Raw genomic sequence first — 25,298 nt, 5'->3', positions numbered from 1 at the left:
CGGGGAAGTCCAGCCCCAGCAGACGAGCCCTGCAAGAAACGCCTAGGGGAGCCCCCGGAGCAGGGGCCGGCGACGACCACCACCGACCACCACCGGGGACAACACGAGAGCGCCCAGGACACAGCAGCGGGGGGCAGGCACACAGAACAGAGCTGAGAAGCCGAGGGATCCACACTCCACGTCTACCCTCTCCTGGACCTCACTTCCTATAAACTTAATGAAGGTGTTTTTTTTTTTTTTCACCAATAACCAGTCATGATCTTTTTGTGGTACTCCTTTAAGTGTTGGTGTCAGGGTTACACTGGTCCCTCAAAATGAGCCGGGCAGCGTCTGATACTTCTCTGTTCCCCGAAAGAACCTATGCTGGAGCTATTATCCCTCTTTAGCTGTGTAGCAGAACTCACCAGGGAAACTTACCTGGTTACCTCTCAGGGGAAGATTTAAAAACGAATTGCATTTATTGAATACATACGGTGCTATTCGGCTTTCACTTTGTTCTGCATCAGTTTTCTGAATGTGTGGGTTTTTGAAGAAACAGGTGCATTTCACATCAGTTGGAAAGCTGTGAGGCTGGCATTGTGGTGCGGTCGTGGCAGCCGGCCTCCGTATGGGCACTGGTTCAAGTCCTGGCTGTTCCACTTCTGATTCAGCTCCCTGCTAATGTACCTGGGAAAGCAGTGGAAGACGGCCCAAGTGCTTGTGTCACTGCCACCCATGTGGGAGACCCGGATGGAACTCCTGGCTCCTGGCTTTGGATTGGCACAACTCTGGCTGTTGTGGCCATCTGGGGAGTGAATCAGTGGATAGAAGATTCTCTCTCTCTCTCTCTCTCCCTCCCTCCCTCCCTCCCTCCCTCTGTAACTCTGCCTCTCAAATAAATAAATAAATCTTTTTTTAAAAACAAAAAAGGAATACAAATTATAAAAAAAAGGACCAAGTTGAAATTTTCAGGTTGAAACTACATAACTAGCCGGCGCCGTGGCTAAATAGGCTAATCCTCTGCCTTGCAACGCTGACACACCGGGTTCTAGTCCTGGTTGGGGCGCCGGATTCTGTCCTGGTTGCCCCTCTTCCAGGCCAGCTCTCTGCTGTGGCCCAGGAGTGCAGTGCAGGATGGCCCAAGTGCTTGGGCCCTGCACCCCATGGGAGACCAGAAGAAGCACCTGGCTCCTGCCTTTGGATCAGCGCAATGCACCGGCCGCAGCGCGCCGGCCATGGTGGCCAGCGGAGGGTGAACCAACGGCAAAAAGGAAGACCTTTCTCTGTGTCTCTCTCACTGTCCACTCTGCCTGTCAAAAAATAAAAAGAAAGAAAGAAACTACATAACTGAGCTGTAGCTTGGGAAAGCAGTGAAAGATGGCCCAAGTCTCTGGGCCCTGCACCCACAAGGGAGACCTGGAATAAGCTCCTGGTTCCTGGCTTCAGATCGGCACAGCTCCAGCCATTGTAGCCATTTAGGGAGTGAACCAATGGAAAGAAGACCTTTCTCTCTGTCTCTCCCTCTCTCTGTCTGTAACTCTACCGCTCAAATAAATAAATAAAATCTTTAAAAAAAAAGGGGGGGGGGGGTGGCACTGTGGCGCAGTGGGTTAAAGCCCCGGCCTGCAGTGCCGGCATCCTATTTGGGTGCCGGTTCTAGTCCCGGCTGCTTCACTTCCGATCCAGCTCTCTGCTGTGGCCTGGGAAAGCAGCAGAAGATGGCCCAAGTCCTTGGGCCCCTGCACCTGCATGGGAGACCTGGAAGAAGCTCCTGGCTCCTGGCTTCGGATGAGCACAGCTCCAGCTGTTGCAGCCATCTGGGGAGTGAACCAGCGGATGGCAGACCTCTCTCTGTCTCTGCCTCTCTCTGTAACTCTTTCAAATAAAACAAATAAATCTTGAAAAAAAAAGACAATCCAATTTAAAATGGGCAATGGATTGGAATAGACATGTCTTTATAGAAGCTCTAAAATGGCCAATAAGGACATGAAAAACTTCTCCGCGGTCTCAGTTACTAGGTGGATGAATCTGTTTTCCATGGCTGTTACGAAACACCTGAGGCCAGAAACTTGATAAAGAAAAGGTGTTTCTTAGCTCACAGCTGGGGAGATTCAAGAGCATGCAGCAGCATCTGCTGAGCCCCGGGGAGGCCCTCCTGGCCCCATCACCACGTGCAGAGCGACAGCATGGTGGGACCACGAGTGGGCGACAGAAGGCAGGACGGCTCAGGGCCAGGCTTGCATTTTTTTTAAATATTTTTTTACGGGGGCCAGCACTGTAGCACAGTGGGTTAACGCCCTGGACTGAAGCACCAGCATCCCATATGGGCACCGGTTCAAGACCTGACTGCTCCACTTCCAATCCAGCTCTCTGCTGGGAAAGGAGCAGAGGATGGCTCAAGTCCTTGGGCTCCTGTGCCCCCGTAGGAGACCCGGAAGAAGCTTCTGGCTCCTGGCTTTGAATCAGCGCAGCTCCGGCCATTGCAGCCATTTGGGGAGTGAACCAGCAGAGGGAAGACCTCTCTCTCTCCCTCTCTCTCTCTCTCCCTCTGCTTCTCCTCTCTCTGTGTAACTCTGACTTTCAAATAAATAAATAAATAAAATACAATTAAATAAAATAGTAATATTAAAAAAATATTTATTTACTTATTTATTCAAAAGGCAGAGCAGGCCGGCGCCACGGCTCACTAGGCTAATCCTCCGCCTTGCAGCGCCGGCACACCGGGTTCTAGTCCCGGTTGCCCCTCTTCCAGGCCAGCTCTCTGCTGTGACCAGGGAGTGCAGTGGAGGATGGCCCATCACCCCATGGGAGACCAGGATAAGCACCTGACTCCTGCCATTGGATCAGCGCGGTGTGCCGGCCGCAGCGCACCGGCCGCGGCAGCCATTGGAGGGTGAACCAACGGCAAAGGAAGACCTTTCTCTCCGTCTCTCACTGTCCACTCTGCCTGTCAAAAAAAAAAAAAAAAAAAAAAAGGCAGAGCAACAGAGAAAGAGAGAGAGAGATCTTCCATTTGCTGGTTCACTCCCCAAATAGTTGCAACAGCCAGGGTTGGGCCAAGCTGAAGCAGGAGCCAGGAGCTTCCTCCAGGTCTTCCATGCAAGTGCAGAGGCCCAAGCACTTGGGCCATCTTCCACTGCTTTCCCAGGTCATTAGCAGAGAGCTGAATCAGAAGTGGAGCAGCCGGGACTCGAACCCGCGCCCACATGGGATGCTGGCACTGCAGGTGGTGGCTTTACCCTCCGTGCACAGTACTTGCCCCAGGACTGCTTTTTAGCTGACTACTCGCCGTCCCGGGAACTTCTCTCACTCCACAGGACTGGCACAAAGGACAATGCCCCCTTGACTTAACTGCCCAGCACTAGGTCCTCTCTTTCCCACCACAGTGGGGACCCAGCTTGCAGCGCAGGCGCCTTGGGGGACCAACACGGCCAAGCCACAGCATTAGGGAAATGCAGAACAAAGCCACAGAGAGTTCCTTCCTCCCACTGCCTGGGATGGCTGTAACGGAAAAAGGCGAGAACCGAAACTCATGCCTGTCTTGTGAGAACATAAAATTGTGCAAACCCTTCTGAAAAGTCTGGTAGCTCCTCAACCTGTCAGAGTTACCCCCACAACCCCAGCCATCCCACAGCCACACGGACACCCAAGTCATTTAAAAGCAAACGTCCACCCCCAAAACTTGTGCACCAGCGTTCGCTATGCACGTTACAAAGTGCAAGCGATCTGAACACCCATCAACTGGTGCATGTATAAACAAAACCTGGGGAGAAGCACCTGGCTCCTGCCATCGGATCAGCGCGGTGCGCCGGCCGCAGCACACCGGCCGCGGCGGCCATTGGAGGGTGAACCAACGGCAAAAGGAAGACCTTTCTCTCTGTCTCTCTCTCTCTCTCTCACTGTCCACTCTGCCTGTCAAAAAAAAAAAAAACCTGGGGCATTCGTGGGACGAAGAAGGAATGTCATCCTGACCCCTGCTGTGCCATGGATGGACCTGGGAGCACTGGGCCGAGTGACGGGGGTGATTCCGTTGATTGGAAATACCCGGAATCCACAAAGCCATGGGTCATCAAGCAGAATCTGGCGATGGGAGAAGGGGAAATGAGGGGGAAGGGGCTGGGCCAGGGGTCTCCTTTAGGGAGCACAGGAGCTGTTATGTTTGGCTTCCCAAACTCAGATGTCCTGTGTGAAGGGCCGATGGGTTAGAGGGCGGAGACTTGATCTGGGAGGTGGACCAAGTGGGAGATCTTTGGGCCGCTGGGTTTGCCCCTGGAAGGAAGTTCTGGAGAGAGAGTTGGTGGCGGCACGCCCGGTGTGCTTCCTGTCTGTCTCAGCCAGCGACCACCCCGCTCCGCCATCCTCCAGCTCACCACACGCTTAAACCAATGCGGCCCCGTCTTGCACGGTGGGCCTCCGACACTGTATGCTGCGCTAAACCTTCCCTTCCTGCACTGTTGTTCCATGCAGCAAAACCAACAGCCGACTAACACAGAGACAGCCCAGAGCGCCACGGCCATGGTTGCTTAGCCTTGTGGATGGACCGAAAAAAAAAAAAGAGGGGGACTGGCGCTGTGGCATAGCAGGTAAAGCCACTGCCTGCAGCGCCAGCATCCCATATGGGCGCCAGTTCGAGGCCTGGCTGCTCCACTTCTGATCCAGCTCTCTGCTATGGCCTGGGAAAGCAGCAGAAGATGGCCCAAGTCCTTGGGCCCCTGCACCTGCATGGGAGACCTGGAAGAAGCTCCTGGCTCCTGGCTTCGATTCAGCGCAGCTCTGGCCACTGCGGGCAATTGGAGAGTGAACCAGTGAATGGAAGACCTCTCTATCTCTTTCTCTCTGCCTCTCCTTCTCTCTGTGTAACTCTTTCAAGTCTTTTTTTTTAAAGATTCATTTTATTTATTTGAGAGGTAGAGTTACAGTGACAAGGAGAGACAGAGAGAAAGGTCTTCCATCCACTGGTTCACTCTGCAAATGGCCGCAATGGCTGGAGCTGTGCCGATCCGAAGCCAGGAACCAGGGGCTTCTTTCCAGTCTCCCACGCGGGTGCAGGGGCCCAAGGACTTGGGCCATCCTCTACTGCTTTCCTAGGCCACAGCAGAGAGCTGGATTGGAAGAGGAGCAGCCAGGACTAGAACCAGCGCCCATATGGGATGCCGGTGCCTCAGGCAGAGGATTAACCTACTGTGCCACAGCGTCGGCCCCAATAAATAAATCTTAAAAAAAAAAAAAAAAAAAAAAAAAAACACAGAATTATTCACTTTGAAACAGACACTGCCAGCGTGCCCCTCACGTGAACCACAATAGAATGATGGGAATAATCGCACTGCAGGCTTCATTTGCATTTCTTTAGTTATGAATTACATTTAAAATTTTTTTTCTTGAATTGTCTGCTTAGGGATTTCCCTTTATTTGGCTGGCTTTGTGGCTTTTTTTATTTAAGATTTACTTTTATATATATATATATTTTTTGACAGGCAGAGTGGATAGTGAGAGAGAGACAGAGAGAAAGGTCTTCCTTTTGCTGTTGGTTCACCCTCCAATGGCCGCCGCGGCCAGCGCGCTGTGGCTGGCACACCACGCTGATCCGAAGGCAGGAGCCAGGTGCTTCTCCTGGTCTCCCATGGGGTGCAGGGCCCAAGCACCTGGGCCATCCTCCACTGCACTCCCTGGCCACAGCAGAGGGCTGGCCTGGAAGAGGGGCAACCGGGACAGAATCCAGCGCCCCGACCGGGACTAGAACTTGTGTGCCAGCGCCACAAGGCGGAGGATTAGCCTATAGAGCCGCAGCGCTGGCCGATTTATTTATATATTTTTGAAAGAGTGACAGAGAGAGAGGGAAAGACAGAGAGAGGTCTTCCCTCTGCCAGTTCACTCTCCAGATGGCTGCAACAGCCAGGGCTGGGCCAAGCCGGAGCCAGGAGCCAGGAGCTTCATCCGAGTCTCCCATGTGGGTGGCAGGGGCCCAAATCCCACTTGGGCCATCTTCTGTTGCTTTTTCCAGGCCATAGCAGGGAGCTGGATCAGCCAGGACTCGAACCAGTGGCCATATGGGATGCCGGCCCTGTAGGGTGCAGCTTAACCCACTAGGCCCAGTGCTGGCCCCTGGGTCGCTTTTCCTACTCATTCAGCTCTTGGTGATTACCCACTGGCACTGTTCTATCGGTGGCGACATGGTCACACACCCCAGTGGAAAAGTCCTGGCCCAAATGAGGCTTACACAGCCAAGGGCCACCACAGGCACCCAACAAGTAAGGCGCAGCAGCCGGCAACGCGAGTGCCGGGCAGGGAACCAGAGCAGCAGGCAATCAGGACCAGGAGAGGCCAGGCAGGTGCCGCCTATCCGTAACTTCTCAGCAGAGACGTTCTCGAAGCGATCCAGGTGGGACCGCAGGCAAAGGCCCAGCACAGGTGCACACCCGGCCTGTTAGGGCAGCAGGGGGCGGTGGGCCTCTGGTCTAGTGGCTATGCCACCAGCTGTGACACCCAGTGCAGAGTGAAGAGGCCCGGGTTGGGCGCGGGAGTGGTCAGAGGTGAGCCAGGTGAGATAGGAGTTGCTGGGATTGCTGTGCAAAGGAGGCGTAAAACCACAGAAACCCCTCATCTCATGGTTTGCAACCAAGCGCCGGCAGGGCGGTGACCGCTCCCCCCTGCCCCGGGTTCCCCTGCCACCTCCAAGCTCCTGGCCATCCTGGGCAGTGCTTGCTGGCAGAACCACCTCCCTTCGGTGTCAGCCCCGTCCCGCAGGACCTTCGTCTCTCTGTGTCTCCGCACCCTCCTTCAAGGACGCGAGCCACTGGGTTGGGGCCCGGCCTGACGCACTGTAAGCTGATGACATCTACAAAGAGCAACTCACACTGCTGGACCAGGCCGGAGGGGGCGTGACCAGGTGGCTGTAGGCTGGGAGGGCTCCTCTTCAGCCCCTGGCCCCTGTGGCTGAGGTGGCCCCTCCCCTCTCACCCCCCACTCATGCTCTCCACTGCCCACCCAGGGGCTGAGCCGGGAATGGCCCCCAGCGGTGGTGGGGGCCGGGCAGGGGGGTCTGTGCCATGGAGGTGGCAGCAGGGACAGGAAGTGGCCAAGCCTGGACTTCAGAGGACGCAGACCAGATGTGGGTCTTGAGAGCACGCAAAGATGATGTCACAGCCATGGTCCCAGGGGCAACCTGGGCTCAGGCACCTGCCACCCCCTCCCTGGTACCCGGAACAGGAGGCACAGAGGGGCCTCAGCCGTGGCTGAGGCTGGGGCCAGGCACAAGAGTACCTCACACTTGCTGGACCACGCAGGAGGGGGCGTGGCCAGGTGGACCCAGCCAGAGCGGGAGAGACGGGCACGCACTGAGGGCTGCGTGGAGGTCTGCCCTGTTGGGCTCACATCCCCGCCTGCCCCGGGGCCACAGGCAGACCCCACCCAAAGGGTCCAGAGAGCAGGGGTTTGGCCTTGTGGTTAAGACACCTGAGTCCCACTTCATCACAGGGCCTGGGTTCAGGTCCCAGTTCCGCTCCTGACTAATAGGCACCCTAAGAGGTAGCAGGTGCCGGCGCCGCGGCTCACTAGACTAATCCTCCGCCTTGCGGCGCCGGCACACCAGGTTCTAGTCCCGGTTGGGGCGCCGGATTCTGTCCCGGTTGCCCCTCTTCCAGGCCAGCTCTCTGCTGTGGCCTGGGAGTGCAGTGGAGGATGGCCCAGGTGCTTGGGCCCTGCACCCCATGGGAGACCAGGAAAAGCACCTGGCCCCTGCCTTCGGATCAGCGCAGTGCGCCGGCCGCGGCGGCCATTGGAGGGTGAACCAACGGCAAAGGAAGACCTTTCTCTCTGTCTCTCTCTCTCTCATTGTCCACTCTGCCTGTCAAAAAAAAAAAAAAAAAAAAAAAAAAAGAGGCAGCAGGTGCTGGCTCTAGTACTTAGGATCCCCTCCACCCTCATGGGAGACCTGGACAGAGATCCTGGCTATGGCCTGGCCCAGACTGGGGCTGGTACGGGCATGTGGGGGGTAAACCAGCAGACAGGAGCACCATCTCTGTGTGTGTACATGCATGTGTGTGTGCGTGTGTGTGTCTGCCCCTCAAACAGCATGTTTAAAAATTACAGGGTACAGGGCTAGTGCCGTGGTGCAGTAGGTTGATCCTCTGCCTGCAGTGCCAGCATCCCATATGGGTGCTGGTTTGAGTCCCAGCTGCTCCACTTCCGATCCAGCTTTCTGCTATGGCCTGGGAAAGCAGTGGAGGATGGCCCAAGTCCTTGGGCCCCTGCACCTGCATGGGAGACCAGGAAGAAGCTCCTGGCTCCTGGCTTTGGATCTGCACAGCTCCAACTGTTGCAGCTAATTGGGGAGTGAACCAGCAGATGGAAGACTCTCTCTGTCTCTCCCTCTCACTGTCTGTAACTCTAATTCTCAAATTCATAAATAAAATCTTAAAAAAAATTAAAGGGTAAGCAGCCACCTACCGTGGACCCTGGTGCCTGGGGGACACCCTCCTGGTTGTGACACCGGCAAGGTTGCTGTCCCTGCACCCACAGCTCCCAGCACTGTCTGGCACCCCATGTGGCGGAGACTCTGAGAGGCACCGGATACACTTGGGGCAAGGAGCTGTGCCTGTGGGAGGCGCCCACATCCCTGTCTGCTGTCTGGCCCGAGGGCACTGTGTGGGAGGGAGACGGCAGGTGCACCAAGGACCCAGACCCAGGAAGACAGGCTGGGATGGGGCAGGGGGGCTTCCTCCGTCACCAGGATTCCCTGACAGCTGCAGATTTCTGCAGCAAACTGACTTTCTGGTCCCCAAGTCCTGGGATGCGGAGGGACAGCCGCAGGCCGGGGAGCCTGGAAGGGTTCCTGTGGGGCCTCGACACAGCAGCCAAGGCTCCCAGTCCAGGCCTGAAGACAAGCGCTGTCCTGGGGACGAGGCCCCTCAGGCTGCTGAGCAGAGGGGAGGGGCGTCTGCACCCAGGAGGGCACCTGAGCACTGTTGGTGGCCCCCTGTCTAGGGGCGGCAAAGGGACTCTACGCCCTCCTGGGGAAGCCTCAGTACCACGTCCAGGTGCAGCCAGGTGTCACAGCTGCAGCTGGAGACGTCTGAGGCTAGGGGCCAGCTGGGGTCCCCGGGGGCAATGCCCCGCTCCACTCGGGGTTCCGAGGGCTGTCCCTGGCTTGCCCCTCCCCCACCTCTAGGTAACAGCAACCCAGAGCCCTGCAAAGCCACTCCCTCAGCATCCTGATGGCCCAGCGACCCTCTGAGCCCACATCACAGCTGTCTGTGCCCGAGACACAGGAGTGGCTCCCAGCCCAGGGCCACCCCCACCCCTGCTGTGCACCTGCAGGCAAAGTGGAGCTACCAGGCCTATGCGGCTGGCACTGCCTAGGGACCAGCTGACCTGCTGCTGAACCCATCACAGCTGGGGAGAGGAGGGAGGCCGGGCCTGTCTCAGGACAAGCCTATGAAGTCAGGGCCGTTTCCAGATATGGAGACGCAGTTGGGCCATCCCACGTCACAGGCCCAGGAGGCAGCGGTCACCTCTCTGATGGACCACAGGCCCAGAGGGAAGGGCTGGGGAGGTACAGGCCCTACAGGAAGGCTGCCTGGAGCCTCACTGGGGAAAGGCATGCGAGTCCGCTCAGTCTGCAATCCCTGTGCACCTGCCGCCCCTGGGCGGGGTGGCGGGGGTCTTCCCGGGGTGCAGGCACGCCACAAGGTCTACTCTCCTCTCACCTGCCCCAAACTCAGGGGTTTGGGCAGCCACGGAGGAGCCCGTGCTGTGCATTGGCCTGAGCCACGTGCTGGCTGGACACCTCTGCAGCGGGCTCGCAGGCCCCAGCAAGCACCCCAAAAGTGGCTTCCTGGCCCTACCCCACCCCCAACAGAGCCACTCCCTCTGCATCCTGACAGCCCAACGACCCTCTGAGCCCACAGCCCGCAAGCCAAGCTCCTCCCCAAGCTCTCCACCGGGAGCACCTGCTCCCCTTCCCTGGGGACCCCTCGACCTAGCAGGGAGCCCAGGCACGGCTGCCACCTCCACGTCTCCTCTGTGTCCATATGGGTGGGGGGCCATGCACACCCAGCCTGGGGGCCCAGGAGCCAGGCTGGGCTGCAGGCAGGACCACACCAGGTCTGGCCGGGCTGTGACCACCCAAGGTCCCTCTGTGAGGCCCCCGTGACACGCCACACTGCGTCCACTTCATCCTGAGCGTCCTATGAGACAAGGCATGGGTGGATGCAGGTCCTCCAGCTCCCTGGAGGGCTGCGGCCATCTTGTCGACCCTCAGGAAAAGCACTAGGCTCGGGGCCAGTGCTGTGGGCAGTGGGTAAAGCCTCAGCCTGCAACGCCAGCATCCATATGGGCGCTGGTTCAAGACCTGGCTGCTCCACTTCTGATCCAGCTCTCTGCTATGGCCTGGGAAAGCAGCAGAAGATGGCCCAAGTCCTTGGGCCCCTGCACCTGCGTGGGAGACCGGGAGGAGTTCTGGCTGTTGCGGCCAATTGGGGAGTAAACCAGCGGATGGAAGATCTCTGCCTCTCCTCTCTCTGTGTAACTGACTTTTTTTTAAAATTTTTTTGACAGGCAGAATGGACAGTGAGAGAGAGAGACAGAGAGAAAGGTCTTCCTTTGCCGTTGGTTCACCCTCCAATGGCCGCTGCGGCCGGCGCACCGTGCTGATCCGAAGGCAGGAGCCAGGAGCCAGGTGCTTCTCCTGGTCTCCCATGGGGTGCAGGGCCCAAGCACTTGGGCCATCCTCCACTGCACTCCCGGACCACAGCAGAGAGCTGGCCTGGAAGAGGGGCAACTGGGACAGAATCCAGCACCCCGACAGGGACCAGAACCCGGTGTGCCGGCGCCACAAGGCGGAGGATTAGCCTAGTGAGCCACGGCACTGGCCATGACTTTCAAATAAATAAATAAATCTTAAAAAAAAATATTTACAAGCCAGGAAGACACACATCCTGGCCATGCTTCCTGGGCTCCAGGCATCCAAGCAAGAAGTTAGGTGGAAAAGGCGGGAAGCCCAGCAGTCGAGGGACCACAGAGGCTGCCTCAGGGCCCCGTCTGTGGCATTCAGTCATCTGTTGGCACTACCAGGGCTACGAGCCACAGCTCTCCCCAGCCCTGCCATGCCTGCTCTGCGCCATGCCCACTGAGGCCACGTGGGACCCCCGTGCAGTCAGCAGCACCAGCCGACAGACGGGGGACGAGCTCCGAGCTCTGGCCCCTCCGGCCCAGCCTGGCGGGGAAGTTGGGGACTTTCCTCCCCCCGGGCAGCGGCTGCCCTGTTCCCGGGCATCTGGAGAGGAAACCGGGAAGAGCCAGGGTTTTCAGCCCCTCCTGGGAAGCCCCCGGGGCCACTGCCTGGTCACTGTGCTTGCCCAGCCCAGGCCCCCCGTGCAAGCGCCCGGAAGGAAGCGTGCTGGGACACGGGAAGCCCTCCAAGGAGTGGGCATTTCCTGTCCCTCACACCCACTTCTCTGCTGGCTCAGCCACGCCTCCTTCCTGCCCTGCCCAAGGCCACTACACCCAGCCTGGCCAGGCACGCAGCGCTGGGTCCTCCAGGGACGCTCCAGAGTAAAGTCCCAGGACACCCACCCTATTTCCTCTAAGCCTGTAAGCTACTGCACCAGGGACTTGGCTCACGGAGCTGCCTCTGCTCCCAGTCCCGCCCCTGTGGGCCTGAGGGTGCCCTTGGGACAGACCCATCACAGCAGTGTTCTTTGCTCCTTGCTGTAACCTGTGAACAGTGCTGCTGGCCCATTTTACAGACATACAACCTGAGGCCAGAGATGTGAACTGCTCTGCCTGGTCTGAGCCGAAATAGCAACCGAAGGCCAGCCTTCAGAGCCTGCTGCTGGGGGTGGGGGGAGGCCCAGCCTCAGCTTGGGGAGCACCAGGCCAGGGGGTCACCCTGGGCTCCCCTGGAAGGAAGGCGTGGGGCTGCTATGCGGCTGATACTGCGCGCCCAGAGGCGGAGGCCAGCGTGGGAGCACGGAGTGGGCTGGCCTTCCTGCCTCCTACGGTTGCCAAGCAACGCCGAAAGCTGCTGCCTGCATACAGATGGGGGGCCCTCCCCTCTTCCCTGTCGCCTACCCCCAGCACCTCTGTCACTCCGTTCCCAGCGGAAGCCGCCCCTTGGAGCTCAGGTTCAAAGAGATGGCCGGAGTCGGAGACCGGAGCGGGCAGCCGTGGGCACAGCTGGGCTCCAGCACCGGCTGCACCTTGCTCCTGCTTTCTCGGCTGGAGAGGAAGCTTCTCCATGCATGACAGAGGCAGAGGGGCTCACCACAGCTGCCAGAGGAGGCCTGGGCGTGTGCCGTGCTGAGCAGTCGGGGTCCGGGGGTGCAGGCGGCAGGGGAGACCCTGGGGCCACCGCCCAGCAGTCCTGGGGTAGGACACTCAGCGGCGTCTCTGACCCCGGGCACCAGGCACTCAGAACTCACAGCCTGGCCTCACACAAGGAGCACCCTGGGAAATCAGCACCTGCCCGCACTGAAGGCAGCGCTCATGTCCCCCAGGGAGAGGTGGGGCAGCCCTGCCACCCTGCAGATGGGGAAACTGAGCTGGGGGTGCCATGCTGCTCGTCCCGGGCCCAGCCAGGCTGTGGGTCTCGGCTCTGGGTGACGTTCCTGGCCCAGAGTGGGGCGGGGGGCAGCGCCTGCCGTGCCACGGGGGCAGGGAAGGAGAGGGTAGCTGAAGACACACGTGGAGCCATCCCTGGCCCGACGGGTCCAGACCTCAGAAGACGACCCAGGACAATCTTTGTGCCCTCAGCACCCTCCCCACGGGGCCTCCAAATGGAGTGCCAAGAGCCCCATGCCTCCAAGCTCCGCCCCCCTCCCCTGGGGGTCCCCTGCAGCCCCCTCCTCACTCCGCAGCAAACATCAAGGCCTGACCCTCCTGGCGAACCCCGTGACCCTGGGTTCCTCATCTGCGAGGAGCAGCGCAGCTAACACAGGTGCGACCTTGCGACACCTGTAGCGGCGTCGCCATGGCAACTTCCTCCCCTCCCCCAACCCCCTCCCCCCAGCCCCTGGCCTGCTGCCCACACAGTCCTTTGCAGAGACCTGCTGCCCAGGCATGCCACGGAGCAGATCTGGGCCGGTCCTGTCTCTCCCTCCCTCCCCCCCCCCCCACACCGCTTGCCTATAGGGTCCCCCAGGCCACACGCCGGCTGCAGGGGAAGGCGGGGCCCTGCCTGCGTCCCCTCCTCCTTTGGCTCCTGGAAAAGTCCCCCAAGGTCACAGCTGGTCTGGGCTTGGGCTTCCTGCCGCTCTGGAGCTTCCACTCTCTGACAGGAAGTGGGGGCTGGGGTCAGGAGGGATGCAGACCGGGGTGTGGCGACCAGGCGGGGTGCAGGGTGAGGGAGCCCACAGGGCAGGCAACGCAGACAGGGGCGGAGCCTAGCCAGGGTCAGGGGGCTTGGCTGGGCTTCAGGTCCAGACCCAGGGCCTGGAGTGGCCGGGACACAGAACAGCCAAGGCGGACGGTGCCAAGCTCCTGGTAGAGGGGCACCTGCCCTTCTGGGGAGCGGGACTGGGGGCAGGGCCAGATATGGGGCCGAGGCACAGAGCAGCGGCTGGGGCCGCTAGCGGCAGGGAGCAGAGGCCAGCACCTGCCATTGGTCAGCAGGTGGGCAAAGGCCCAGAGCTGCTGAGCCCCTGTGTGAGACCCTGACTGTCATGGCTGTGCCACTTCGGGGGCGTTTCTCAGCCTCTCTGGGCTGTGTGAGGTGGAACGGTCTCACGTGAGAGCAGTGGGCGTCCACACACCCCCACGAAGTGCAAAGCCCGCTTGCACTCCCCCAGCTTCTGCTCTCAGCCCCGCCCCTACCCAAAGCCACCCACCAGTGCTCAAAGGATCCCTTTAAAGACAATCTGAGCCAGGCACAAAGCAGGGAGAGGGATGCCAAGGAGACAGTCCGTCCCAGGGGTCCCAAAACCCTTCCAGTTCATTCGTGCCCCTACCCCGAGGAAACTGGGCCACAGCACTGCCTGATGCTGTGAGAGCCGACAGTGTCAGGGCAACAGGCAGGGTGGCCCTATAGGTGGACACAGGAACCCTGGCATCCCCCACGCCCAGCCCTGGCCCTGGGCCAGCCCTGGTGGCCACAGCGAGAGAGCAGTGAGCACTGGCTAGGGAGAGCTGTTGGACCAGGATTCTGTGTTAGCACTGAGCCTCGGCCGAAGGCCACTGGCGCAAGACATGACCAAACGCAAACGTGACAAAGGCCTCAGTGCTCTGCTCTGTGGGGAGACCCTCAGAACAGCCCTGTTGGTCCCCCCCCAGCCCCTGAGCCACTGTCACCAGAGGCCCCCACTCAATTTGCCACCCTGGCTCTGGCACTCAGCAGGGCTTGGGACGGCAGGCTGGGCTCAGAAAGGGCCCAGCCAGGGGCGCTAGCAGGTCCAAGGTGACACTGATGTCGCCGCTCTCGGGATCTGCTGATCTAACGGAAGCAAAAGCCCTGCCCCCACAGCCATGGCCAGGGCGGCCCAGGGTCAGCGGGAACAGGGCCAGGCTGAGTGTGGGGCCTCCGGACGAGGGTCACACTATAGGGGGAGAGCCCCGGCCTGCAAGGAGAAGCCCTCACCTGGCAAAGACCCCTAGAAACGCCCTCTGCCCTGTGAGCAGGTGTCCTGGCCAAGGCCACTCCCCACCCAACCAAGAGCGAGGCAGGACAGCTCCTAGGTGTAGGAGATTCCGCCCCCGTGGGGTCTTCTGACCCAGGACGTCAGAGACCCCCGCTCCGGCCTGGGCCGCACCCCAGCATCACCCACCACAGACTCCTCAAGGCACAGCAGGGCAGGGCTCGGCTCCCCAGGGGCCACCCTAGACGGCAGGGCAGATGCTGAGTCGAGGGCCGGTGCTCAGCAGCCTTTCACAGTGGACACCTGGCTCCTGTGGGCACCCCGGGCTCCCTGACAGCTCTACCTTCCCGCTCTGCATTGTCTGTTCCACCCATCTACAGACACTGTTCCCGGTGTCCTTAGCCATGACAGTGCCCATGCTGAGCCATCAGCCGGGACTTCAGTCTCTTGCCCCCTCCTTAGCCAGTGGCTCACAGCACAGATAGAGAGGCAGGCCGGACATGCAGGATGCAGCTCCACGACCCTGGACGGGCTTCACACCATGCAGCCCCTGAGCCAGCGCCCAGAGAGACCCCCGCCACCACCCCTCAGCACACCCACATACACTGGACACAGGACTTGCACCCGCCGCCCACACACACACCACAAAATACAGGTGTGGGAGCTTACACACGTGAAAACACATCAGACAAGAACCAAACACACGTGTCCATCACTGAGGGAGTGGATGAAAAAAACAACACACAGGGCTGGTGCTGTGATGTAGCGGGTGAAGCCGCCACCTGCAGCATCCCAGATGGGCGCTGGTTCGAGTCCCTGCTGCTCCACTTCTGATCCAGCTCTCTGCTATGGCCTGGGAAAGCAGTGGAAGATGGCCCAAGTGCCTGGGCATCTGCACACATGTGGGAGACCCGGAAGAAGCTCCTGGCTCCTGCCTTTGTCCTGGTCTAGCCCCAGTCGTTGTGGCCATTTGGGGAGTGAACCAGCAGATGGAAGACCTCCCTTTGTCTCTCTCTGCCTCTCTGTAACTCTGCCTTTCAGATACATAAACATATTTTTTTAAAAAGACCCAATTTAATAACACATTTAAATCTGAAAACACAAGATGTCCAATCTGATGCCAGGTGAGACCCCTGGAGGATAACACTCTCACGTCTCAGCCCCGCCAGGCCCAGGAACTGGGGAAGCAGGCACTCTCACACATCACAGACAGACAGAGAGGGGCTGGCATCCCGAACCACAGTGCCTGGTTCAGGCCCCAGCTACTCCACGCTTCCCACCCAGATTCTTACCAAGGCACCTGCGGTGACGGCAGATGAGGGCCCAAGTCCTTGGGTTCCTGCCACCCTGGTAGAGACCCCGATGCAGCTCCTGGCTCCCGGCTTCAGCCTGACCCAGCCCTGGCTGTCGCAGGCATTTGGAGAGTGAACCAGCAGATAGAAGATATTTTCCTGAGTGTGTGTGTGTGTGTCCCTGTTCCTTTTTCCTATTTTTTTTAAAGTGTAGCTGTGGAGGGCAGTTTGACAAAAGCTGTCTCAGTGACAGATGCACCCTTACGTCAATCTAATAGAGAGAGGACGGCCTCTGAAAAGTTCACAGAACTGTCTATTATGAGAAAAAAATTATGCATGGGCTTCCATGTTTTTATTTATCAGGAGGCAGAGAGAGAGACAGAGGAAGCTCCAGGACCAGGCTGAAGCCAGGAGACAACTCAACCCCGGTCTCCCCTGTGGGTGGCAGGAACCCAATTACTTTAGCTTCCCAGGGTCTGCACTGTCAGGAAGCTGGCGTTAGGGGCCGGAGCTGGGAATCGAACCCAGGCACTCCGATGGAGGACATGAGTGCCTTAACCACTAACCCAAATGCCCATCCGGATTTCAATCACGCCTTGCACCAAAATGGATTCGTATTCATGTTTTACCTCCTTTTCTCTACATCTTTTTGGGTGCACTGTGATGAGAAAACAAGGCGCCCACGACGCACGGCCAGAAGATGGTGCTGCTGCCAGTGGGGGGCGGGGGGGGGGGGACTTCCTGCACAGGTGACCTTGGCCAGGAGGGGCTTGGGAAGGGACATGCCCTGGAGACCCTGCTACTTGGGGCTGCTGCTAACAGAAATAAAGCACTAGTGCTCGTGCACACAGGGGCCGGGGCTCAGCCCTGAAACTGGGGGCGTGGCTTCCCTCACTGTGCCTCTCCCTCCCACCTGAGCCTGTGGCTGGGCCGGCTGGGGGCTTCTCTCCCTGTGTTCCTGTAGCCTGGGGCATCAGGCACCACCTCTCCCAGGAGCTTCCAGGGGTGAGGCAGACAGAAGGCAGCCTTGCTGGCCGGTTTCCACGGCAGCAGAAGGATGGAGAGGCAGGAAACCGGGCCCAAGCCAGCTCTGCCACCCACTCGCTGCACACCGAGCAGGTTCCAGCGGGAGCCTTCGCACGGGGTGGGGTCAGGGTCCAAGGCCGCTCCACCAAGCCACTGGGCCCTCCCCTCACTCTGACGGTTCCAGGGCACCTGCCGCGGACTCAGCTCAGCCCATGTCCAGTCTGGCCCAGCTGCCCCCTGGGGCTGCAGAAGAACCAATCTAAGCTGGGATGCAATCCCAAAGACCAGCCTGCTGCCCTGGGACTGCCCACTGGGCCGCAGAACCCCATGCAACTGTCCTGGCCCCTCCCTCCCCCCATCCCATACTCTGCCCTACTTGGACCCCATGGGCAGCCTGCGGTCCCCACCCCCACCCCTGTGCACTAGCTGTTCCCTCTACATGCTATGGAGAGCCCTAAAGAAGCCCATTTCAGAGATGAGGAAACTGGAGTTCAGAGGCAGGAAGGAACTTGCCTGAAACGTTACAAAGCTGTCCTAGCAGAGCTGGCCCCGGAGCCCAAGGCAGGTGATTCCAAGAAAATCGGTGACAAAGGCCTCCCAGCACCTGACCTGCACCCCGCCTCCCACTGCGTGCTCCTCACTTCCTGACAGCCAGGTCTCCTGCCGCAAGGCAAGGGGTCCCTCTCCTGCACCTGCTCTGCTCTCACAAACCTGGGTGTGGGAGGGGGCACCGGCCCAGGCCCCACAGAGGGGCAGCTCTGACAGGCAGGTGGAGACAAATGGGACGGCAAGCGGCAACTGGGGACATCTTGGGCAGAAAGGAGCTGGGGCTGCCCCCGTGAGCACGTGCACTGCGTGGCTGTTCCCTAGCAGAACACTGTGTGGACTGAGACAGGAGCTGCTGCAGAATTGCCTAGAACAGCCTAGAAACCCAAAGAAAAGCATCTCCCTAAGACCACGGCCACCGTCATCATCACCAACACCCACCCCCACAACGCGCCACCTGCACCACCCACGCCACCAGCTCCCGTTCACGGAGCTTACACATCCCAGACGCCGAGCCAAGTGCTCTACATACGCTGTCACAGTTCCTGCAAACCAGGGCAAGCAGCCACCCTCAGCTCCCTCTTGGAGCAGAGCTCAGAGGCTCAGAGGATCCGAAGCCACTGGCCGTCCTGGGGACAACCCCGCGGCCGCACTGCACCTGCTGTTGGGAGAATGCCAACTGTCCCTGAGCCACGCCACCGTCACTGGGCAGGAGGACAGGTCGGTCTTAGAAGGCTGCTTGGGTCCAACACAACAAAAGCCCTGTCTCCCCGCCTCGTGTCCACCACCATGCGGGGGTCAGGTGTGTGACAAGCTGACGGGGAGGGGACACCTGCCAAGGCAGCGAGCAGGCAAGCACTGCACACAGCCAGCATCAGGATCTGGGACCCAGCATTCAGAGGATGGGGACTGGGGGATGGGGGGATGCAGAGGTGGTGGGGGGAGGGATGCCCTGCCAGGAGGCTCCCGCCAAGCAGGACGCCCTGGGAACGGACACGGGCTGACCCCCAGGCAGGATTCCCTGCACGGCTCGCGAGTGCTGCAGCCCTGCCCCGCCCCCACCCCCAGTCCCACCTGGTCGGCAGCATTGACTTCCCAAGATAACAGGCTCCCTCCTTGGATGAAGGGGGTTGCTCCCAACCCCACAGTCCCCAGCCCCCGGGGCAGTGACTCCCCCAGGACAGGGTCCAGCAGGGCGCCATGCCCTCCCACGCTGAGATCGGCCTGGGACACCCGTGTTCCCACTGCCTGCGCCAAGACCCAGCAGGCTGCACTCAGTGTTTTCACGATGGCAATGCAATCTCTGATTTAGGGCCAAGGGTTCCTGATCCCTGCCAGGAGCTCCCTCAGGGGACCAGCAGGTGGCGCTGCAGCTGTGCCTGCTGGCCTGGGGTGGGGGCTCCCCCAGACTGACAGCAACCTGGTGGGGCCAGGACAGGGGGCGCTCCAGTGTCCCAGCTGCAGAGGTTCAGGGACCCCCAGGGGCGTCAGTGGGAGAGCTCTCTCCTGATAGAAACCACATCTACACTTAGCAAGCTTCAGGAGGGAAGGGGGTGCAGCCTCACCTGAGTCCCCAGGAGCCCCAAGCTCTGGAAACCCTTGTGTTCAGCCCTTTATTGAAAGACGGGACAATGGGGGCTGGTGTTGTGGTGTAGCAGATTAAGCCACCACTTGCGATGCTGGCATCCCATATGGGCGCCGATTCAAGTCCTGGCTGCTCCACTTCCAATCCAGCTCCCTGCTAATGGCCTGGGAAAAGCAGTAGAAGATGGCTCAAGTACTTGGGTCCCTGCCACCCACAAGGGCAACCCAGATTGAGTCCCTGGCTCCCATTTTTTTTAATAGAGAGGGAGGTCTTTCATCTGCAGGTTCACTCCCCAAATGCCTGCAAGCGTCCCAGCTGGGCCAGGTCAAAGCCAGGAGCCAGGAACTCCATCCGGATCTCCTATGTGTGTGAGTGGCAGGGCCCCCAAAATATTTGGGCCGTCATCTGCTGCTTTCCCAGGCACAATAACAAGGAGCTGGATTGGAAGCATAGGCCGGCGCCACAGCTCACTAGGCTAATCCTCCACCTTGCGGCGCCGGCACACCGGGTTCTAGTCCCAGTCGGGGCGCCGGATTCTGTCCCGGTTGCCCCTCTTCCAGGCCAGCTCTCTGCTATGGCCCGGGAAGGCAGTGGAGGATGGCCCAAGTGCTTGGGCCCTGCACCCCATGGGAGACCAGGAGAAGCACCTGGCTCCTGCCATCAGATCAGCGCTGTGTGCCGGCCGCAGTGCGCTGGCCGCGGCGGCCATTGGAGGGTGAACCAACGGCAAAGGAAGACCTTTCTCTCTGTCTCTCTCTCACTGTCCACTCTGCCTGTCAAAAAAAAAAAAAAAGCAAATGGATTGGAAGCAAAGCAGCTGGGACTCGAACTGGCGCTCTCTGTGGGACGCTGGTGTCACAGACAGCGAGCCACAATGCTGCTGCCCCTGGCTCCCAGCATTCTCTCCGGCCCAATTCTCGACCTTGTCATGCAACTAAGGCGTGAATCAGCAGACAGGATTCCACCCCCGCCCCCCGGCCCTGGGCTGCCTCTCAAATAAATGATTTTAAAATAATAGCAAGTTTACAAGATGTGTTAAATTAGGTTGCATAAAAACTCAGCAGAGTCCCAGGGCTGGCAGGCTGGTCCCTCCCTGCCATGAACGTGCAGCCACAGCGCACCCGCACACGCCCAGCACAGCCACTCGCAGTGTGGGCCCAGGGCTCCGGCCCCACCCCCACAGCCTGCTGCTCTTGGCCTTGGGCCCTTACTGGCATCCATCCTGCCATGGAGATCTGTCTTGCTGCTCCCCTAACAGTTCCCATATAAGACAACTCTGTATTTCAGGACCTGCCTGGCACCCTCCACCGCGTTGACCTAAAGCCTCAGGTTTACCGCTTTAAAATCCCCAGTGTGTCAGCGAGGTCACAGGCCACGCAGCTGCCCAGCCCCGCCCTGGCCTGACCCCAGGGAGGAGCCAGGCCATCGCAGGCACCCCTGGAGGCCTGGCCACCAATGCTATGGTCTCTCACCTCTGCCCAAGCCACCCACTTCCGGGCCTTTTCCAATCACAGGTGGCCAGCTGCAGCTCTCCGGGCAGGGCGAGCCGGTGGCATGCCTACGGTGGATCGAACAACCCTGGGTATCTTTATCACGTCATTCTTTCTCTACTTCCCATCATCACTGCTTCTTTGATGTGCTATCGGTGCATGTCTTTTAAATTTTCTAAACAGAGGACCCTTTGAGAGCGATTTAATCTTACAACTGCACTTTAGCCAGCAAACACGGTCTGAAGGCCCGTGTTGCTCTGAGAACCACTGAGCTGTCTTCACCGCTGGTGTGCAGGCAGTGTTCCCAAATGCGGGCCCACCAACCGGGACACGGCCAGCGGTGACAGTGGCCCTGTCTCCCCTCCAGGATCCCTCCTCCAGGTCAGGAGCTCCCCTCCCAGCCCTGCCCACCCAACCCTGCCAGCTCAGCTCACTGTCAGCCCCCCGGGCCTTCACCTCCCTCTCAATGCAAGCAGGTGCATCAACCCAGGTGCCTGCAGGTCACCCAGGTCAGAGGAAGGAAGAGCCCTGCCTGTGGCAGGGCTGAGAGGGGGAGAGCCTTAGCTCCCGGTGGGCAATGCGGGTAAGGCCTGAGCTCTCCTAAGGGCAGTTCCTCCGCTGTGGTCTGGCCTCTGGGGCACTCCTGCCCCCCATTCAGCCCTGAGGGAGCCTTACCCACTACAGATCCCAGTGAGTGAACAACTGATGCAGCCTGTGCCGCTCAGAATCATTCATTCACGAAAGCACCGAGGCACCGCCAGGAACCCCCCAAGCCCTTTCTCTGGAAATCTACAACTTCGATGCCCTGAATCCTCCCTGCTGGTCCCCCCGCCCAGCCTCCTGTCTGCCCTCCTCAGCTACAAGGGCAGAGACCTGGGTCGCAGCAGCCACGGGCAACCCTCGGGGCGTGCACCCGACATGCGGCCAGGGGGCTGCCCCTCTCCTCATTTAATCCAGACCTCAGCCCAGCAGAGTTGTTCCACACTCACGACAGAAGGGGTCGGGGTGCACACTCAGGCTGGAGGGGGTCCTGGGAGAGGGGAGGCTGGCCCTCTGAGCCTGGGAAGCAGCTGGGGCCACCTTGGTGCCCCGCCCCGCTGGGGCTGGGACCCCGTGACATGGCACCAGATGGGTCTGAAGCCCAGCAGAAGGCACCCTCTCTCCCAGGCCGCTTCTGCACTTGCAGCATCCTCCAGGAAGCGCCTCTTTGTTAGCGGTGTTGTCACGGCAACCGCATCCAGGGAGAACTCTCTCTTCAAGGTAGAGTCTGAGGGTGACACTTGGAGAAACGGAAGTGGTGGTGACAACAGGCAGGGCGCTGGTCTCCCAGCCCCACCCCCGCTAGGCTCCCTGATGCTCAGAGCTCTGGGGGGCACAGGAGCCTGTCCTTTCCCTAGATGAGGACCTCCACGCTCCCACCACACACAGCAGCTCAGGGCTCTCCACCCCTCCCCCACAAATGTGCGCTGAGCCCCTGCAGGGCCACAGCCAGGAAGCCCGGGCACCCCGCAGAGCGTGTCCCAGCAGGAAGCAGGCTCCCAGGAAGAGCCCCCAAAAGGGGGAGAGTCCAAGGCTAAGATGCACAGGGGGAAGGACACCCAGTCCAGGGGGGGTGACAGGGGACAGGACAAGGCTGCACAGGAAGGGCTGATGACACGCATGAGCTGACAGAAGCAGCGTGGGGGACCCCACAGCCCAGTGGCTTGCAGGAGGAGCCTGAGGTGGATCACGCCCAGGGACACGAGGACAGGGACAGGCCACCTGTGGCAGCACAGGAAGCATGAGGAACCCAAGGACAGGCTGCGGCTGGCATGGGGTCAGCTCAGCACCCAGGAGAGGAACCCTGAGGAGTGTCCCAGGACAGGGAGCCACAGGATCCCAGAGGACCAGCAGGAGAACCAGGGCCAGAGGGGAGCTTGGGAGACAGAGCACTGGGGCAGAGACAGTACACATCTGAGCCAGCCTCCCGTAGCGACGGGCGCCGTCACAGAGCAGTGGGCTGGGAGCGTGGACGGGGCACGGAGCCAGCCATCTCCAGGGTCAGCCTGTGCGGGCGGCAGAGGAGGCAACAGCTGGATCAGGCGGAACAGGCAAGGTTTGCTGTTTCCAACACTGGAGGGGCTTGATGCAAACCACTTCACCTCCAGGGGTCCAGCATCTGCCTGCTGGGGCAGCGCCAAGTCACCTGTGCACCGAACAAGTGCCGATGCCACACCCTGGGGCTCCCCACGGGCACCCTGTGCTCTCCCGGAGGTCCGGCCCCCAAACTCACAGCCAGCTCATGAGCGGCAGCCTGGCCTCCAAGCCCCCCCGCCCGGGGGTGCTGCTGCCTACAGGGTGGCTGGCCCACGTCCCAGCACCTGGACAATCTCCCAAGTCCTGGGAGAAAGGCAAGGAGACCCCTCGGGGGCAGCACCATCGGGGCTGGCCTGAGTCACTCCAAAGGTTCAGAGCCTGCTGCTGTCCCCCTGGGTCTCCTGTTTCACTTCCCTCTGCTCTGTCTTCCCAGGCAGGGGACAGCATTCAATCCACCCCCCGACCCCGTGCCGGGCAGGCAGCACCAGGGAACCCTTTCTTATAGCGCCCAAGACAAGCCATGGCCAGCGGGTCCCAGGAGACGAATCTGAAGCCACGCCCTGGCCCCAGCAAGCAGGTCAGGATATCCCAGGGCTTCCAGTTCTCCCTCAACCCATACCTGCCCTGGGGTTTTAAGACAAGGACTTCCTGCGTCCCCTCCCCCCAGCAGGGACCTGAATGGGTTGGGACAACCCACTCTGGTCTGGGCCGGGGTGTCCCTTGTCCCCTCCCTCTGGGCTCACACACACCAGAAATGAGGGCAGCAGGTCCTCCCCACCCCCACCCCTCCCAGCAGGTCAGGGCACCCATCCCCCACTCCAGGACGCCTCTCTCTCTCTCCCACACCCCGCACACACAGTTCTCACTGAGTAAACTCCGCAAGCCAGTGGGCGGGCGCCGGGAGGCAGGCAGAGGGAGAGGCAGGTTTCGGATGGATGTTCTCGAGCTCAGAGAGGCCCGGGACGGAAGCAGATGGCTCAGGAGGAGAAGAGGGGGCAGGAGGAAGGAGGAGCCCCAAGGAAGGCAGCACGAAGGGACTGGGGACCTGAGCCCTCCTCCCTTCCCCCAACCACGCCCAGGGCACCCCTCCCTGCAGAGATGCAACCCAACACCTGCCCCACCCAGCCCCTCTCCTAGGGGGAGTGAATGGGCCTGAGCCTCTGCCTCCAGCTCCGCCTAACCGGGCTGATGGTCGTGAAACGCGGGTTTCTGTGGCTACAAACCCGAGGCCAAGGCTGTCCCAGGACAGCCCCTCATGGGGAGTCCTAGTACGGAGCCGGGGGGCGGGGGGTGTCGCCACGCTCGGGCACCCAGGCCGTGTCTGGCTATGCAGGCTCCACCAGCGCTCCCTGTGATGAGCCAGGAGAGGGGTGGGTCTGCTCCTTACCTGGCCAGGTGGAGGCAGGCCTCTCCCAGCACTGGGGGCCACTGGCACCTGCGATGCTCTTCAGTCTCTGCCTGGACTCCCAGGCCACTGCCCAGCACAGAGACAGCCTCGCCTGGCATTTCTCCCTCCTCCTCCTCCTCCTCCTTGTCCTCCTCCTCCTCCTCGTCCTCCTCTGTCTGCAGTTGCTAAGTTACACCAAAAAACCCCTCTGCTCTGTGTGAACTGTTCCATTTCCACGATTTGCCAGGTGGAAGGCAGCCATCAGGCTGAGAGCTTGAAGACACCTTCCGGAGAAAAACAAACTGGCTGGCCGGCCTGCTGTCCCTTGTGGCACACCTGGCTGTCACCTGCCTGGACTCCCAAACCTGGGGTCCGCGTGCACAGCTTCAAGGCATCGCCATGGAGCCTGGGGGAGGGGGAGGGGGTCCCCGCTGCTCACTCCTTCCCAGGGACGGGGCCTGTGCGCGACCTCGGGACAAGGACCACCCAGAGAGCGGCCCGGTTCTCTGGACAAAGGCTTCTGAGGGGCAGAGAAGGCACCCCCACTTCCTGGCTGGGGTCCCCACCACCGCACAGCAAGGCGGAATTCGTCTCCAAACCAGGGAAACCACAGGGTCATTCTCCCGCTGGGGAAACAGTCTCGGCGGGTGTCCCACCCCTCAGCCGGCTACGGCTCTGCTCTCCTGGGGCCAGAGCGCCTCGGTGCAGGGGAGGCTGGGTTGTGATGGTCCCCCGTGTGCCTCCCAGCGCCTCGGCCCCCTGGCAGGGCCCTGCCCTCGCCTTAGAGGGGAGGGTGAACCCCAGGGGGGCTCGCTGCCCTGCGCAGGGAAGCAGAGAGCCAAGACCACCGCCACACCTCAGCCCCCAGGAAGCACCCACCAGCCTCAGCGCTCAGACCTGGCCAGGGACCTGCCAGGGGTCCCTCCGAAAGCCGCCGCAGGAGACTCCCTCACTTAGGCAAAGTCGGACCAGGGCCAGCTCCGCCTGCCCCGACTCCGCCCCCCGCCAAGGCCTGGGATACAGGCAGATCGGGTGAGCCTAGCCAGGCGCAGGGGCAGAGGGGCGCGCGTCGCCGTGGCCTGGCCCTGTCCCTCCCCTGCAGCGCTAGCTCCCCAATGCCTCGCCACACAGCCAGAGCGCGCGACGCCGCGGCGGAGCCCGCAACGCACAGGAGCAAATGGAAACTTCCAACTGCGCAGCCCCGAGCTCCGCGGATTCCCCGGCCCCCTCCCCCACGCCAGGCCCCAGGGCAGCGGACCCGCCTGCCGCGTGCGCTCCCGCCACGCCTGCCCGGGGCCCCCCGCAGGGGCAGGGGGCGCGAGGGGGGTCCCCGCGCCGTCCAGCCCCGGG

General features: G+C 60.7%; 1 protein-coding gene across 2 annotated transcripts in view; it reads right to left on the bottom strand.

Annotated features, from left to right (window-relative positions):
- RASGEF1A (RasGEF domain family member 1A) overlaps positions 1-25,298 on the bottom strand; it is a 57,535-nt gene that overhangs the window by 31,884 nt on the left and 353 nt on the right. Inside the window, exon 1 of one of the 2 annotated variants that reach the window (XM_070058384.1) lies at positions 23,949-24,058. The exons of the other annotated variant lie outside the window; for it this stretch is intronic. The gene's annotated coding sequence lies outside the window, so the exon portion shown is untranslated. Of the gene's footprint in view, positions 1-23,948; positions 24,059-25,298 lie in introns of those variants that run through there. 2 annotated transcript variants of the gene reach the window in all.

Source organism: Oryctolagus cuniculus, chromosome 15 (assembly GCF_964237555.1).
Source record: "Oryctolagus cuniculus chromosome 15, mOryCun1.1, whole genome shotgun sequence".
Taxonomy (NCBI): domain Eukaryota; kingdom Metazoa; phylum Chordata; class Mammalia; order Lagomorpha; family Leporidae; genus Oryctolagus; species Oryctolagus cuniculus.
This window is presented reverse-complemented; position numbering and strand designations above follow the sequence as displayed.